The sequence below is a fragment of the Ambystoma mexicanum genome, chromosome 10 (assembly GCF_040938575.1).
Source record: "Ambystoma mexicanum isolate Mex_15411 chromosome 10, UKY_AmexF1_1, whole genome shotgun sequence".
Taxonomy (NCBI): domain Eukaryota; kingdom Metazoa; phylum Chordata; class Amphibia; order Caudata; family Ambystomatidae; genus Ambystoma; species Ambystoma mexicanum.
The window spans coordinates 747,657,822-747,676,887 of record NC_090932.1 but is presented as its reverse complement, the minus strand read 5'-3'; the positions used below and the strand labels follow the sequence as shown (position 1 = coordinate 747,676,887).

At 43.0% G+C, this 19,066-nt stretch overlaps 1 protein-coding gene across 1 annotated transcript in view; it reads left to right on the top strand.

Moving 5' to 3' along the window:
- The window catches only part of LOC138491709 (arylacetamide deacetylase-like), a 411,585-nt gene that overhangs the window by 145,993 nt on the left and 246,526 nt on the right, over positions 1 to 19,066 (top strand). The gene's annotated exons all lie outside the window — the stretch shown is intronic.

The window sequence follows — 19,066 nt, the reverse complement described above, 5'->3', positions numbered from 1 at the left end:
TGCATTTTCATGCAGAACATTATCTTTGTCTTCTATGGTAATGCAGTTACATGTATAGGGTGTTTAAACAGAAATATCTCAGGAATGCATACATCTCTACATATGTGTTTTCCCTCTTAAGGCATCATTGACCAAATGTAGTCTGACCAACTTGTGATTGCAGAATTGGGGTATACTGGACAAAAAACATTATTGTTAGGGTGGGTTTAACAAATGCATAAAAAACAACTTGTGCCTGAAATGTGAGTGCAACATAGGCTGTGTCAGGTAACGAGACTCGTGCCAAAGTGCCACCCAGCAGCAATACCTGGATGTTCACCTCCAGGTGAGAACCCATGGGCAATGCATTCTGTGTATGCAAATGTGCTCAGAAGCATACATTAGCCTCCAGAAAGTAGCCTTTGTCTTATAGAGCAGTGTCTTTAGACATAGAAGTATGAACCCAGGACAGTGCTCAAGGTTGCAAACAACTATATACATTCTCCACCCTCATTAAGAATCACAATTGTGGTATTTTCTGACATTTTGTGACAAGGAAATGGTGGCATGTTTAGTGAACACTGTTAATATTATGGTGGGTTTAAAAATGCAGGAAAAAATCATCTTCCTATAAGTGTAGATTACTCCATTTTAGCTAACAAGCAACCCATGCCAAGGTGCCAAGTAGAAGCCATGCTGGAAATGTACCTCTTGGTCAGAGCCACTGGGCAATGGATTGTTTGTATGCACATAACTGAAAAGCACATATTATGATCCAGTGCAATGCCTTTGTCTTATAGTGCAGTGCTATTTTACATACGGCTACATCAGTCCATGAGAGGGAGCTCTCAAAGAGGTGCTAAACAGATACATGTTTCATTCCAATTAGGAAGGATCCACATGGAGTATATAGGCTAACAGCCCTGCAATTGCAGCATTGGCAAAAACATCAATGTCAAGGTGAGTTTAAAAAATGCAGGAAAAGGTCTATCTGAAACTTGAGACTAATATAGTCAGTCTCACCCAACATGTTACGCGTGCGAAATGGGCACCCACTAGGGATTCTAAAACTACACCTTCAGGTAAATAAGCAATGCACATTGCACTTGAAAATACACTCAAAAGCAAGTATTATGCTCTACACAATTATATTTCTATTATAAAACCCCACTGTTTCACAGATAACAGCACCCAAGACAGAGAGTGCTCAAGGATGCATACTGCTAGTAACTATCTATTCCTGTAAAGGAACTCCACTGTCCCTTTTCGGTGCCCTTTCTTTCCCTAGTGTGTGGTGGGGAGCTGCCTATCTAACGAAAAGATAAAGAGTAGACTCCAATGACCACTGAAACTGATCAACGCATACGAGAATATACTAAACATTTCCTGTATACCTAGATAATTAAGTATATTGTTAAGCAATAAGCCTCGACCTGCGGGGGCATTACCGAGTCAGGTAATGCCACAGGGCCCATAGTTACAGTCCAGAAGGAAGCGGAGGCGTTAACGAAGGCCTGAGTCAGGTAATGCCACGGGGCCCATAATTACAGTCCAGAAGGAAGCGAAGGCCTTAACGAAGGCCCCGGGCATTACCTGACTCACTAATCCCCCCGCAGCAGGGGGTTTATTGGCATTAGTAACCCAGCCCATAAGACCGGGGTACTAAAAGCCTTTTTTTCCTTTCTGAAACACTCCTGCGGTTTGGAACAGAATAAACATTTTTTTTAATTGGTGACAGGGGAAGCGAAAACAAAGTCCGTTTTCCCTTTCCATGGCAGTCATTGAAAAAAAATAGACAAAAAGTAAACACAAAAAATGGCCACCATGGAAACGGAAGATGGGACTACATGTAGTCCCTTCTCTCTTTCCATGTCACCCATCAAAAAAGTTAACACAAAAAATAGGCGCCATGGAAAGGAGACAAGGGACTACGTGTAGATCGGGAGCGGACGTGCTGGGGACAGAAGTGTTCCCAGCGTGTCCTCTCCTGAAATGGACTTCAACGAAGGTAAGTGGGGATGGGGGGCGGGGAGGCAATTCTATTGATGGGGTGGAGGGAGGGGACAGGGGAAGTGGGACACCACTTACCCCATTCCCTGGCGGAGGAAGATCATGGCCTCGGAGCAGGGTGATTACTGCTGGTAATGCCACCATTACGAGGCTCCTCATTGGCTGAGAGGCTATGATAGCATTGGGGTATGTTGATCAAACACCATCAATGTGTTTCTGAGTTTAAAATGCATTAAATCATTCTTCTACTTCAAATGTGAGTGCAGGATAGGCCATTTCTGTTAAAGGTCAACACATGCGCCGCCCAGTAGCCACCCCTAGATGTTCACCTGTAGCTGAGAGCCACAGAGAAATGTATTGTTAGTGTGTAAAGTAGTTCAGAAATTACATAATGCTCCAGGAAATGTGTCCCCAAAAGGCAGCAATATTTCATACTTAATTTTCTCAACACAAAACTGAAATAACATAAAATAAATGTCATCAAATACACACAAAAAGCACACACATTAGAGAAAGGCAGTGCAGCATACGATGTCACACATGGGATTTCCGCATGAGGTCACTTTTAGTGGGTTTAAATATGCAAGACAACACCCCTAGATGAAATGTCAGCGTAGAAGAGACCAGTTCATGAACGAAAACACACTTGCCACGCAGCTACCTAGTAGCCATCCCTGGTAGTTTTCCTCTAGTTAAGAGCCACTGATCAATGCAGGTGGGTATACAAATTAGCAGAAAAGCTTGCATTTTGCCCTTGATAATTGTCATTGCTTTGTGTGGCAGTACTATTTTATGTACCTTTATCGACACGAGACAGGCAGTTCTTAAAGTAGCAGACACCCACATACGTGCTTCACTCCCATTAAGGATGGATCGGCTGTGTGGTATTGTCGCATGTTGTTGTGAATATATAAATAATAGTGCTAGCCCTAAAACACTAAGGCTATTTTTTTTTTCAGCCACCTGCATTCAACTATTCATAACACATTTCTCAGTGGTTCAGAGCTGTAGCTGAAATTCCAGAATGACTACTCTGTGGCACTGTGGCTTATTCGCCAACATGGTCTATTCATCTGCCCATAGTTTCATGGAGATAAGTGACTGGCTGCATGTCCCTCTCCATTGAAGCCTTTACCGTCAGTTGTGTTCTCTTGCTGCCGCCAACATCAAAACAAACGTAATTAGTGAAAACTGAGGGTCCGCCAAGAGTGGATATTGATATAGCAATGATGTTGAGGTTTCTTGTTCCTTTACCCTTGCTGTCCTGTTTGCCTTTTACTCAGAAGGCTTTACACTGATGAGGTGTACTGCTGCCTGCAGCTCCAAAAGACAGCTCGTCCCTGCATGGAATCTGCCTGTCAAGGTTAGTGCAATATCTGCCTCCAAATTCACCTAAAAAGGCCTTCCTTCCTTGTTTTGCTTTATAATACATTTTATTTGGTTTTCCAACATAACAAAATACAACATTACCCAAATAGAACAGATCCCAACAAAGGCAGTCCTCCCCAAATTCCCCCCACCACTTGTCACGTGGGCTATGTTAATTATTACGGTTGCTCACACTTCCCCGCTACTGGATGTTTGGTCCGATATCCTAACATCTGTGATATTACCTTCCCCCACTCACATGAACAAGTCATATTTATCCCATATCCTTTGGTATTTAGCTACTTGTGTCTATATGTGATTATTTCCAGGGATCTGAAGTGATCCTTGCACTTCACCCATTGAGTCAGGATAGCATATGTTCCCCATTTAGTCACCAGATCCCTTTTGGCCACCATATGTGCAGCGGAGATCAGAATTGTATCCCCTCCTGGCCCCTCCATATCTCCCCAGATGTGTAGCGGTGATAGTTTGGGGGCATTTCAGGATTGAGCAGCCCACTGCACTGGATAGTGTTGCCAATATCATTTCCCAGTATCTGTGAGCCATGAACAAACCCATAGCAAATGGTAGATGGCACTGATAACCTTACTACATTTAACAAATACAGAGTACACCACTCTCCATTTTTATGAAGTCTCTCTCTGGAGTAGAAAACCCTGTGGAAAATGTTGTTTTGTAGCATGCTCAGCGTTGTAGACATATTGGCCTTCATCATTGGCACTTGAGTTTCAATCCATTCCTCATCCTCTATTGACCCTAGGTCTGTCTCCAATCTGAATTTAAGTTTAATGAGTGGGGGAGAGGTGAAGTTGCTTATTACTTGATATATTATTGAGATTGCTTTGCTTTTTATTGGGCCTGTCAGCAGATTGGTTTCTAGGGGGTGTGATCTGGAAAATCTGTCTCTCCATCGAATTGGGTCAGAAAGGCATGCTTCGGCATCATGTATGTTATAAATCACCCCGGATGAGCCTGTACATCCCTCTTATTTTGACATAGTGTGTCCCCCACTGTAATGATCCCTCTGCTAGCCCATTTTGTTTGTTTACCTAACTTATGAAATTTAGGGATATCTGGGTTCTCCCAGAGAGTAGAGCATTACCCTCAGCAAAATGTAAGATCTTCTTTTCATCTCTTTTGTCCTCATCACGAGTTTGGTGGTAGCCCTTAAATGCAGCGGTAACACTATTACCGCTGCATTTAAGGGTCCACTATATCACAGGCTTGGCGGATTTTCCCCCAGCTCTGGGCTGGGGGCAAATCCGGGGCTCGTGATGACGCCATTTGTGTCTTCTCAATAGTGTTTATGTGTTTTCCATACTAAGTGAAGACTAGAAGTCTAAGAAAGGTGTCCGGTCAAATGGTCGAAAATAAAAGATCGAATGACCATTTGATCAAAAGTCAAATGGTCAAAAAAAAAAATGGTCGAATTTTTCTATTTATTTATTTATATATTTTTTTAGTTTTGTTTGGTAAAAAAAAAATAATATAGAAAAAGGGGTGTTGGGGGGGAACCCCCCCATAAAAATAAAAAAAATCGATCATTTTTTCGACCATTTCACTCTCGATCAAATGGCATTCGATCATTTGGTTTTCGACCAAATGACCTACAACCGTCTAGAAACAAGTATTTTTTTCGTATTCTGTTAGTAATTGACTAATGTTCAGCATGCTGATTAGTCTTCATATAGTTTCTGCTTAAAAAGAATACTATGGAATACTAATAACAGATTAGCTATAGTCTTTGAATACTATAAAAGCAGAGAAGTGTTTTATAATGGTGCAATCCCATAGAAAAACGCTATGTGACTCAGGCCCTAAATGTAGTATTTGGCTTTGGTAAGGGTAAGTGACCCTACCTCTTCAATGATTCATTGTTCTGCCAGAGGTAAATCCTTCCTGCCCAGGCTCCCATACAGACAGAGGACAACCCCTCTGAATCCCTTCTGCAGTGTAAAGCTGTGGGATTTGCAGCTATTCGCCCTCACCTTTGCAATTGGTTTGCATACAACAATTGCACCCATGACATAAATGATGTCCAAATCCCATCTTTTACATTGCCGCCCACAGATACTCCAGCCATACAGAGTCAAAAGCCTTCTCCGAGTCAGCCTTATGCAGCGCATTGTGAAGTCACCACAGATTCATTCTGGTGGCTTTATCGGGAACCCAAAGCTGGTCTTTGCTTAATCAGTATGCCTTTCACTTTAATTAGCCTATTCACTAAAATGTAGGCAAGTATTTTGGCTTCACTATTTAGCAATGAGGTAAATAAGTCCCTGGGTTTCCTTTTTTTTAAATGTATAACCACAATTATTGCCATTCAGTTGTCCTTGGGTAGGTCTCCTGATTCGTGACTCTCCTTAAACATTGCCACCATATGTATTAGTGCCGTGTCTTCCAGTTTTCAAGTGGGAATTAGTTCGGCCCAGGGGTCTTTCCCAATTGCAACTGTCTGATTGCATTTTGCATCTCCTCTATCATACTACCCCTACCCATCTCTAGCCGTGCCTGATCATTTATAGTGGGTAATGGAATCCTTCTCAGGCAATCCAAGCCTTATAAGCTTCCCAGAGCTTGGAACTACTGTGCCCTGAGTTCTCATTTAAGTCAAAGAATACCTGTTTCCTCTGACCGCTCCCCCATTATTTTATCATCACCCAGGTAGTAGGTGTTAAGTCTCCATTTAGCTTGGCGCTTCTGCCCCTTCCCTAGGATTGTGATGTATAGTGGGGCATGATCCGAGATCCCTTCCATGTAAATACTTGGCCTCAGTAACCCTTCCCATCAGTGTTCATGGAATGAAAATGTGGTCCAACCTAGACACTGAAGCGTGGCCCCAGAGTATACAGAGAAGCATTTCTCTCTGGGGTGTAGTCCCCTCCATAGGCCCATTGCCTCTGCAAACATTGCTAGTTTGGTGGGAGTAGTGTTTTGTTGGTTGTCCACATGCATATCGTCCTATCTGCATCCGTTTACATGACATCATTAAAGTCACCCCCCACCACTGTTATGTGAGCTCCATGGGACACTAACAGTGACTGCACCTCTCTCATTTTTGATTTTAGGGCTGGAAGTGCGTACACGTTAAGGATCCTTATAGTCTCCCCCTCAGATTTTCCCTTTTACCAGCATTTATTTACCATATGCGCCTCACTTAACCGTGTCAGCATTTAGGGGAAGGGAAATTATGACCAGACTGGTGACCTCTCTTGGTCTCTTGCAGTAACCTGCTTGTCACACTATCTTATTACAACATCTACCTAGGGAATCACATGCCATGCCCATCTGGTGTGTTTTCTGCAATAGCACAACATCAGCTTTCTGCCTATTAATAAGCTTGGCGATAAGGCCATGTTTTATATTGTTATTGAGCCTGCTGACCTTGCAAGTGAGGCATTTTCCTTGAGTGTTATCACCTATCACCTTGCATCAAAGTGTGTTGTGCACCCATAGCAGTCGATGGTGCATCCTGCTTTATATGTTTAATCAACCGTGTCTAACGCGGTTCCCTTTGAATATGAGCCCTGTGTTAGGGAGAATTCTCCAGAATGGCTAATTTCCCTTCCCTTTTGAGTCCCTCAGCACCTTTGCTGGATTTTTAGGATTTATTTTATTACCTGGTAAGAGTGTGAGCCTTTTTTCCCACTCTTACATGTGTTTTGCTGTGTGTTGTACATTTTGTGCTCATGGACTATGGAGTCTCACCCACTCCGTAGGCATCATCTTTTTACTTTGTGTCACACTTCACCTTTTATGCAGTGACACAGGGTTGTCTTTTTAGACTTCCCACTGTTAAACTCAATTTTCTGGGACTGACTACTGTCTCCCAGAACATGTAAAGTTGCCATTGACTTTACTAGTCTTTTTAAATTTACAGACCCAGTACAGCCTATCTTCCAACAGAGTACCGGAAGGGTTAATAGTTATCCTTTTTTGTCTGATTCTCATGGAACATTATTTTGTACCCCTTTCTTTAAGATTTGGCTGGTGGCAGTGGTATCTACCATTTCTACTGTACCGCAAGCTATGAAAATAGCTTCGGTACTGTTAGAGACTATGGTGGTAGCCTCAAACTCTAATCCGCTGGACCCCTTTTAATTTTATTTGGTTCCGTTTGAGTTTATTCACCATTTATTTTTGTAAAGGTCTTTCCCGTGTTTTACTCTGTGCACCAAACCAGGTTTGGCTCCTTTGTTTGCCGTCCTTTGGTAGGCTTCTGCACAGAAGCCTCCTTAGGTGCCTGAGTGTCTGGGTGGACAGGATGTGAGGGAGGGTTTTGAGGCCCCCTACACAGGTCTCCTTGGAGACCCAACTCGCATTCTAGTTTGATTGGCTGCGTGACTGTCCTGCCAGGACAGCCACCCTGCTGTGTGATTGAAGCCAGGCTGTGTGAATGGGGGAGAATTGCTTAAAAGCAGGTCTCTGGGACTTGGAAGGCAGAGTCGCCACTGGAACGAGAGAACCAACGAGGAGCTGAAGGAAGATGACTGCTGCAACTATTGGACATCCCAGTGAAGCCCTAGTGCAGGTCCGAATCACCCGAAACTCTGACAACAGAGAAGATCTCCAAGGAATCTTCTTCACTTGAGCTTGGTGGGACCAACCAGCTCGCCAAACACCAAATGCCGACCTACCTCTCCTGGTCGAATTTGCTGTGCCTCGCTGCAGTGAACCGGATAGCCAGGAGGAACAGAACCTGTTTGGGTTTTAAGGTGCGTACCTTTTATTCAACGCTTTGCTCTGCTGCTGGTTTCTTTCCTGGGCAGTGCAGGACCCTCCAGCCTTTTCTAGATTTCCCTGCCTATCACTTGTTGGTGTTGTTGATTTTGGATAACCTTGTCTTTTCCTCCCTTTTTGAATTGCTGGAGTGCCATTTTGCTCACATTTCATTTTTAGCTTAACTTGTCCAGAATTGATTGGGGGTCATTGCAGTGTATCAAGATTGTGATTTTCTGCTGCTTTATATTAATGAACTGTTTTATAACTGATGGTGTAAATAAATGTATATTCTTTTACTCAGAAACCTTGAATCAGTGTTTGTTTGAACCAATATAATTACTGTCCTTTGTGTAACTTCTGATACTGCTCACTTTACTCTTGAGATAAGTCTGGCTGCTCAGCCATCGCTACCACTTTACTGTGTAGTACAGGCTTGTACCAAAGGTGCATTTGTTTTACACTTGTAGTCTTAATTGTGTGTGGTGTTCCCAAAGGGTACTGCATATGATTCTGCCTAACACCCTGCTTAAACAACCCTAAACACAACAACATATTAACTCCCTAAACCACTCCTTCCCCATACTTTCCCCAACATGAAGTATCTGTCATCCGATGTCAAACTAAAACAGTCTAACCCCCTATGATAAGAGCCCTGTGGAACAGGGGAAGGGGGCTGTGCACTCTGCTCCAAAATGTGCATAGTCTTTCATTAGAACCAGCACCAGAGGAAGACATCTCTGGCATTGGTAGTTCTTTGTTGCTGCACCCACACCCTCCTTCTCTTGAATCATGCTAGATGTGATTCCATTTTGTTTGTTCCCTGGTGGACCTTTTGGTTTCCCCTTTCTTCTTGGCAACCATGCTTTCAGTCCAGTCCCTACTATCAGCCGAACCAGCAAGGAACTGTACCCCTTGCGGTCCGAGCACTCACAGGGTTTCAGGGTGTATCGATGCATATTTTATTTCTTGGGACCTTTCTGCCAGTGCATTATTTGCAGGAAGTTGTCCCTCGTAGTTATATTGCGTTATGTATGTGCGGAGAAATAAAATGAAGACATATTTTCTATTTGGTGTCTATTAAAAATAAATGTACATACTTAAAAAGTATCAGCGAAAGTGCAAGAAAACTGAACCCAATGTTTGCAAATGACCGTTTGTGGCAGTTCAATGAAAAGTCTCATACATGCATGGAATTTGTCAAATTGTGTCAATGTTTAAACCAGGTATTTTTCAAAAGTGTATGCTTAAGAAATCAGAAAAATCAGAAAAAAGACATTGCATTATTTCTTTCAGGAATAAATTGCTGGAATAGGGAGGACATCCATGGAACAGAGTTCAGGAAAATTGGTTCTTCCAGAGTACATATTGCCTATCCCTCCCAGTCCCAAGCTCTGTGGAGGAGGTGGACAGAGACTTGACAGTGCCGAACAGTGGTAAAAGGATGGGGCGCCGTTAACCCCTTAGCGCCTGATTACGAGGTCCCTTTGCGGGACCCGACCTGAACGGCTGGTCTGGACCAGCCGTTAAAGTAGGGACCCGCAAAGGGATCTTCGAGGGAATTACGGTACCGCAACTTGCGGTACCGTAATTACCGCCTTCCCCAGTCCCATTGAGCCCTATGGGGCAAAAATGGGAATGGGGAACGGCCAATGTTCAATGAGGAATTACCGCCCCGCCAACCTTGGAATGGGGTGGTAATTCCCCATTGAACATTGGCGGACTCGTTACAACACCGGCAGCAACCATGGTGATAATAGCGCCATGGGTTACCGCCAGTGTTGTAATGAGGGCCCATGTGTTGGTGCTTTATGTCAATTTAATAACATGCCATACTTTACCCACACTTTACATAAAGAGCACCTTGCATGATATTATCCCAACCAAGAAATATTTTGTTGTTTGAAGCTAATGAATATTCAGAGCTCCATATGGAATACAAAGTTAATTTAAAACACTGCATTATAACAATTTACATTGAGGCTCAGGTTTCAAGTCCCCGAAAATTGCACTTACATTCAAACTCGTTCATTGTGTGCAATGATTGTCATGTTCACTGCTAAGTGCAAAAGGCAGGGGAACCAAGTAGGCAAAATCACCTGCCCACCTCCCTTTTGTACTTCACAGTGCAAATTGAGTAAACACCTGTTTCTGATGGCAATGTGTGTTTGGAATGTATTCTTATGGATTCAGTCTGCTTTATTCTGGTGTAAAAAGAAGCCAAATCCATAGGACTCCAGAACATTAACACCTGCATTAAAATGTCATGCTGTCTTTAATGCTGTCTCATTTGTATGGTGGCATCGAGAATAGGGAAGGCGAAAACACATATTACAATGCATGCCCTCTCTCCACCATGTAATTGCATTCAATGTGAAGTAATGTGAAATTCATCCGTAAAATGTCTGCACACAGATTGTATGCATGCATCTTGCATTACTCGAGGAGAAACCCCATTTGTAACTATTTTCAACAGTGACACGAACATGACCATTATTTGTTGTATTCGACTAGAATAGTAGTGTAGTGTTGTGTTTTCCATTGCTAGGAATACCTGTAGATGCCGCAGCTGGCATTCTATATTGACAGTCACAGCATGTAGATGTGACTAATTCTTTCCGTGTTTAAGACCCACAAGTTGGAATATAAGCTATTTCACAAGTACATAGTTCCAACACGCTATTCTCACAATAATTATAGGACAATTATCCTTATTTGCTAACTTCAGCTAGAATAAGTATGATTGTATTCCATTTTATGAATATCAGTGGAAGGGCCAGCTGAGCTTCTCCACTGTCATTCATACCATGGGGGAGTGAAAGTTGCTGTCCCAAGCAGGAAACATTGAAATGGAGATTATGCTAGAAATAGATGTTGCAAGCGTGCAAACTAGCGAGGACCAGAGACACCTTGGTGTCTTTTTGCTGCAGTGTTGTTTATCAACATCACAGGAATGAGATCCCCTCAGGGCAAGTGCAAACCTATGAAAATGTTAGATTTGCCTTCAGGCCTTGCATGTTAATGACTTTTATGATTACTCACGGATAACCCCTTTGACTGTGCATATGAATCATAACCTTCACAAGTGCTTGCCTTGCATGCTGATTATTTACTAAGATGAATCCTCGGCAGAAATGTTGCCTTGCAATTTCATCCAGGCAGATATGTGTCAATGTTTGCTTTTGGTCTTAAATAATGAAACATATTCTATCATAAAAAGGAAGGAGCTTTTTTCGAAGCAACTGCACATGCAGATACATCACTGTTCTGGACAAGTTTTGATATAATATTGGAAAGTGTTTTTAAATGCTTTTCTTTCCAAATATGTACAGCAATGAAAAAGGATAACATATGAGGAGGTATTGATTGCACTAGGGTACAGGGAAACAGAACTTTAACAATAAATATACTTTTTTATTAAAAAGGAATAACAATGGTTTTAAACAATGTGAATACCATTATCTAAATAATCATATTCATATTCGTATTTAAAACCTAAACCCTCATTTTACTTTGATAAAACAATCAAAGACATATTCATTACACCGATCAATTTTCAAGATTTGATTACACCTAACCTGACAAAGCTGTTTTATATCTCAATTTTCAAGATTTGATTACACCTAACCTGACAAAGCTGTTTTATATCCTTGTATAAGCTGATACAATCAATTATTCCCTATTCCCTATCTTGGACTTCGTTGCTGGTTGAATTTATTTAAGCTGTTTTCCCTGAAATCAAAACACTGCCAACATTAGTGCAGTCTCTTCACTGAGGCATGGTCACGATGAGGAGCCGTCGAGGCCTTGATGATCTGAGAATAGATGTCTGAAGAGTATTATGGACAGGGAGTACACATGCAGGGCCCTGTAGGAAACATGGAAGAGAAGAGAAGGGTTCTAGGAAGGAGACTTGAGAACGGTCAGCAAGGCAAGAGGTGAACAATCAGAATGCAGAGTCCATGATGCCCAGAGATTGGAGTCTGAGGATGAGGATGCTGTTGTTTAATGTTTTAAAGACTGCAATTGACTCAAGGGGGATGGGTGCCACACAGTCTCCTGAGTCGACTGTCCTTTGCGGAAGTGCAACCAGAAACCCACTGCACATGCATGGATGATCCAGGGGACATAAAAACACAGACATATTGACAGTCACCCTCCCAAAATGACATGACACATGCAAGCCTGCATGTGCCACTGCATGCCAATATAGTGATGCCCACTTAACCAGCCATTGACATGATGGACAGTGGACAACCTTACCTGCCGGCAGAGGTGTCCTGGTGGGATTCCCTCATCACCTCCACCGTACACTGTTCCTCTGCATTCGTGAATGGAGGGCCAGTGTCTGGCAGAGGGCATGGGGACTCGGGAGGTGAAAGGGTGCTGGGTGGTCCTCTCATGGAGTGTAGTCACTGGATGAGTCAGGATCCCTGCAACACTATGGGAAATTGCACTTCACCAGCTATAGGAGTAAATCATGCAGGCTGCACGTATGAACTACAATGTTTAGATTGATCTTCACCTGTATGGGTGATCCTGTTGCAGTCAAGTGAACCATGGCAATTGACACCAGTGTTCATGGCTGCATATCAGTCCTTCACTCATAAATGCCCGAGAGGGCAACAACACATCTCTCAAGGTTCTAATAAAAAAAGCAACAGCTCTGCAAAGGAAAGAAAACAACTATAATGTGTCCATCCAGGACAGGGGTGAAAAAAACAAATTCAATGTGTCCATCCTGATCAGGATTGTTAATACAAAATAAAGGAGTCCATCCTGGACAGGCATTAAATAAAAAAGTACATCTTGTACAGGGGGAAAATAATGTCCACCCTGGGAGGGGGATTGGGGTGGGAAGGGTGTGTGCCCATGTCCATATGAGTGCATAGAAAAAAGTGAACACAAAACAAATATCTCCTCCATTGGCTCATGGACATCGGGGCACAGGTGATTGAGGTAGTGTGGGTCAACCTGGACTGTCATCCTGCAGTTGATCCTAAGGTGGTTGCGGTAGTGGCAGTGCATCCTGTCCATGCAGTGCCAAAGTATGGTCTTCATAGTCTAGAGCCATCTGTGATACAAATGCATGCACCAGCATCCCAATTTTAGACAGGTCACGATGAACTTCCTCCCGAGTGGCCACAGAGTCTGCATGTCCGCTCACTCATGAAGACGCATTAATTTGCTGGGATAGTGTCTGCCTTGAGGCATCCATCTCTTCATGGAGCTGGGACCTTGTAGCTGACAATTCATCATGCAGTGAAGCCCTCAAGCTCTCCATCTCACGCAATTGGAGTTTCTAGATGCCAACATCTCCTGCTTTAGGGCTGCTCTATGTGCCACTGGAGATAGTTCAGGTCAGCTCATCAGCCCTTGACAATTGCCTCCATGGCCAGCTTGTGGGAGAGCCTTGAGGACCGCTTCTCAGTATGCACTTTCTTCTCCAGACTGGCCAACATTCACTGCTGATGTTCCTGAGAGGCCAAATGTTGTGCATCCTTGGCAGCTGCTGAGGAGATGTTCTCAGCCAGGCAATTCATATCCCCAGCAATCTCATGCAACATGTCTCCTTGTTGGATGGCTGCACAAAGCACGGCTGCTCCCACTCTGTCTCTCCAGCATACACACGCCCACTAAATGTGCAGGTCTGACGGCGGTTGGATGCCGGGGTACAGGTCTATCACAGTGGGACCCCTGTCCTTGACTTCAGGCCTGCAATCCCCCATTGGACATCTGTCCCTGAACCTGAGCCAAACTCAGGTGAAGGCAATCTTGCAGCCATAACGACTGCGGATGCTGGGATTTCCACTGACTGGATCTGTGACTCATAGCTCACTGCCTCAGACGCAATAGCCTCAACAGGACTAACCATTGGGGCACCCTCCATGTCCCTCACCATGTCCTCCACTCCTGGTTCAGCATCCTTACTTTCAGAGTAAGAAGAGTTGGAAACCCGACTGAGGATTGTGTGCAGCACCTGTGGATGTTCATGGCATATGCCACTCCGACCTCCACCTGGGTCCTGTCATATGACCACTCCTATTCAGCCTCCCCCTCTGCACCCGCTGCATCATCCCTGCACATAGACAGATAACAGTATTTAGAGGGATGAATACCTTGCTGAACATGCATATGTGCATTACAATGCATACAGACACAAAATGGCTGGACACATCACACATTGTGACTCAGCACACTGTGAGCTGTACATCACAGATGAATGACATTCGCTTATATGCACAGTCACGGCTGGCCAAATTAGGCTGTGCAACATGGCCTGGTCTGCGGGTGCGAGGGTACATACATACACCTGGGCATGAGTGGTAGTGATTCATATCAGTGGAAGGATGGAGGTCTGTGCATCATCATTGATCCCATAACCAACACTGACATTTTCTTGTGTCATGTGGAGGTGTGATCTGCACATCTGATGTTCCAAATATAAAGCAATACAAAAAGTAAAACGTGTCCAATGCATGTAAGCACTTAATGAGTAGAAATAAGCCATACTCAAGCAATATATTTCCACAAATACTTCACAGAATTTAATGCATATATAATACACACAGTAACATTTTAAAACTGAACATAGTAATAGACATAGGAGCTCACATTACACATCTGAACATAAGCTTGTACATTATGTACAAAAGGCAATGCTCTTAACACCAAACCCATCCTGCAATGCCGAGAAGGCTAGAGAGAAAAATGAGGAAAGGACACAACCAGGCACCAGAAAGACACTGGGTCCAAGTGCACAGGGAAAAGACTGATACAAAGGAAAAGGTGCGTGTACATTTTTTTAAAATAAACCCTGATGGAGTTTAAGTGTAAAATTAAGAAAAAACCCAGACAGAATTACGTCTTGGGCCGCACCTGTGTGTCGCACCTGTGTGTTGGCCCACTGCACAATAGTGCGTCACAGTAGACTCAGACCTATATAAAGAAATTGACAAAATAAGATCAAAAAGGGTGCCAACTCGAGTTTCGGCTTAAAGAGGCCATGGTTACTTCAAAGGCCAAGCCTTTAATAATAGGGCAACTATGAACTATGAAGAGGGAGAACAGGTGGGTATCTAATGTCCATCTAATGGGAACAAGACAACCAGTTAGAAGATGAATGTGAAAAATTCATCAGCATTAAAAATTGCAACATTAAGTTAACCATAAGCATACCTATTTACTCAAGAATCCATAAATGTTTAAAGAATTATATGTAATGACTAAATGTCGGCTACCTCTTGGTGCCGTGTTTGTTTATGTCCAAAAAAACAATAAAAAATATTATATAAAAAAAAAAAGAATCCATATAACATGGAAAAGTAGTTCAAATACAGAGGAGAACTCCCATTGGCTGGAACCCCACCCCACTTCATGGACAATCTGCAAAAAAGCACAGAATCCCACTAGGGTGGTCACCAAGGCTTACAGATTCCACATCAAAAGAACACACATTCTGACAATGACAAACAAGAATCATGCATCATTCAAGTGCTTGGCTCCATTTGCACAGATAGAAGCACAGCTTTGAAAATCCTAATTAAATCTAAACTTGAGGATTGCATGAGCAACAAAGGGAGAGAAGACTAACCTCCAAAACAAAGTGAAGTTTCTAAGCGTGTGAAGTTGAGGTACACAATTCACTCAAAACACAGCGCAGGTAGTGTGCGCAAATGTTGCTGCTGACAGAGGGAAAACCGACAGCCATGAGTATCGCAGTCACACTCAGCAAATGTAAATAAAACATTTCACCCGCGAGTTTAGGGTGAAAAGCCCATATAATATGCATTCACCTATTTTACCTGCCGCACAGGAGTGCATTCCATCACAACAATGCCAACGGTGGGCTGTGAAGAGTACAACCTGCCTCCGGCTCGGGCAGTGATAAACCTACAGTAACTCATCACTTCTGAGCGTCCCAGTCACTTTGTCTCATGTATACCTAAAAGCTCCTTCCATGGCCATCCACATGTTGTCCCGTTGGGAAGACACCCTCATGAATATTTTGACAGACAATGTTGCTTACTCATGCCCACCGGCCACCAGGGCCAGGTAATGAGTGACTGTGAATACATGCACAACATGTAGGGAAACTGCGTGAGTTATGATTGTCACACCCAATGGACGATACACATGTGTTGCATGCCATTGCCACATGTACATACTGGCGTTTACCCAGGGAGCAGAGCTCACGGTGCACAGGAGTATCCACAGTAAGGTCCAGACCAGGACAGATGACTCTGGATACACAACCAGTAATACATTATCTATTCCTATGTATCAAATAAAGTAGCACATATTCAGAACCCAGCCAGTGATATGCTTTTGATTCCGCACCCTCCGGCATGCACCCCGCAACCCTCCTGTTAGTGTACATCTCATGCTCTTAGTGTTGACAGAGCCGTTTAATTGTGGACAATTCATGACTGATGTCACATATATAAAGCTTTTGCTTTTAAACCCCAGGGATAAGTACTGAACAAGGGGCATATTCATTTTGAAGGCCAGCACAAAGCATCAGTCAGCTGACCAAATGTACACATTCTGACAAGAACATTAACATGCCACACAGAAAAAGCTCAAAGCAATGTCAATCATTTCCATGACTTGTCATTTCATGCACACACACACTGTTCATGAATATCACTTCATAGCTACATCTAGTGCATGACTTAGAAGGTTAACTGCTATATCCTTACCAAAGTGCTCAAGCGGCTGCATTGGGACATGGACTACATGCATGCCCTCACCATCCATTTACTCTCCATTCTCTCAACATGCCAACCAATATCAGATGGCCCCTCCATGTGACTTTGCATCCTGATTAGGACAGCAGGGTCCATTGTTTCACTGTGCAGACTGTAGTCCTTATACAATCAAGGCTGTGATATGTATGCTGCAATGATTAGTGTGCTGCCCAAGTCACCAACCTGTTTGCCAATGCATCCATTTGCTGCTCTTTTATGTTACAGCACATATAACTGTTTCTGTCTGTGGTGTCACATCATTCCCGGACACAGGTCTACCAGCACCCTGAGTGAGATTTCCGAGGGGTGCAAGCCCCCTGCTGTTTGCCCGGCACAATTCATTAATAGGTGTGCCATTTTTACATTGTCTGAGCTGGCAGTGCCCTTAAAGTGTCAGTCAATGACTGTCTATAAGTGACTGACTGACAGTCATTGACTGACGCTTCACATCACAGTGTCATGTAAAGAGTGCAGCCAGCTCACACCATGTAAAGTGACACACATTGTGTGTGCTGGTTGTGCCCTAAATTTGTGGTGACCCTGTGTTACCACACCACTTAATCGTCCATTGAGCGTGTTCTGTGTCACTTGTCTATACAATAGCACACTGGAAATGTTGACATATGCATCGAGAAGGAGTGTGCCATAATCTCCCCACACTTCAACACATGAACCACTCACTGATTTTCCCTCAAATTGAACCTTCACAGGGCTGGACACCCTTACTATACTGCCACACCATAATATCCAGTGTCTGCAGGCCAGCACTAATAAGAGCTGATTATGCCAGATCTGTCAGACAAAGCATGGTCCTTCTCTTTTGTGCAGGAATAACCCCTGAGGCATTGTTCAATGGTGAGGAGGCAGTGGCTGGGGCAATGTGGACCCTATACGATGTATCAGAAGCCATTTTTTTTCTAAATGCCTCATCAGCTCATTGATGGTCAGGCTAATGTTTGTAAGTTGAACAATCCTTCCCTACATTTGTACCTCGTATTTGTGTGTTTCTTGTGGGGCACCTGTTCCTGTCTTGTACATTATTCACAAAATATGTTTCTGTATTGGTAACTGTGCATGCTCAGACTGAGACCCAGCCCATCCTCATGTGCAATACTCCTGCGACAAGGAGCAACAGAGCCCTCATACCCCATCTGAGTGGACGATTTTTGCTGTCATTTCATTCCATAATCAATTTAATTTTGAAGTCTGGCTAAGTAACTATGTTTCTTGGTTACAGAAGTTTCAATGTTAGGGTGACTGTTGTGATCATTGGTGTGAGGAGCAAGCCATGTGTCTGTCATCTAGCAAAAGTAAACCGGTGATAGCGCATCTGGACCCTTAATATGAGAAACATGCAACTGTGCAAGTTAATGTTAATGTTAACTGTGGAAAAAGAGAAAGACCATGCAAGTGTACTGAATGTAAAAAAGTACTCGGATGGAAGGATAACGTGATTGCACATCGTGAACTGACAAATGCACAACAGCCCAATATATGCTGTGAATCTAATGAAAGTTTTGCTCAAAATATGGATTTTTGCTAAAGCAAAACAAAAATGTGGAAAAGATATACCAGAAAAATTCACACACTTATGGTTAGGCTCATAGAAGTAACAATCACAAATGATTACTTCTCTCAGACCTTTGCAGAGTCAGAAGATCATTGGCTACCAATAGAAGTTCACACAGACCATAACATTGATCAACAAAGCATTGGCATCATCCAGATTGACTGACTATGATTGGGCTCATGAAATAATATTCACAGTCGTCTGAACAATAATGACTGAGATTTATTTATTTAATGTATGTATTTGCATTTATAAAGCACGCTAGCAGCCCAGGGGCATTGAGGCGCTGTTACACAGAATTTACTTGGTTACAGGTTAAGATATAGCTACTGTGAGATTGTGTCACCATACAACGTTAAAGAAAGGAATTTGCACTTCATATAAAATATTTATGCAGGATACTGTCCTAATGTGCCTTACTTTCAGGGGCACAAAAAGCCTTCAGAAATTAGCTTCAGTTTACTTTTAGAATTAAGCTAACTCTGCAACTGCTGAGGAGAGAAATGCTTTTTGAAAGTGTAAAAGAAAAGCAGCAGCACTATTGTAACATTGCTTAATTAAAGCACTTACATTCCACAGAGTGCAATGCACTATTAGTTCCTGTAATGTTATCTTAGCAAAAATGTAATGCACTTTGGCGACACACAAA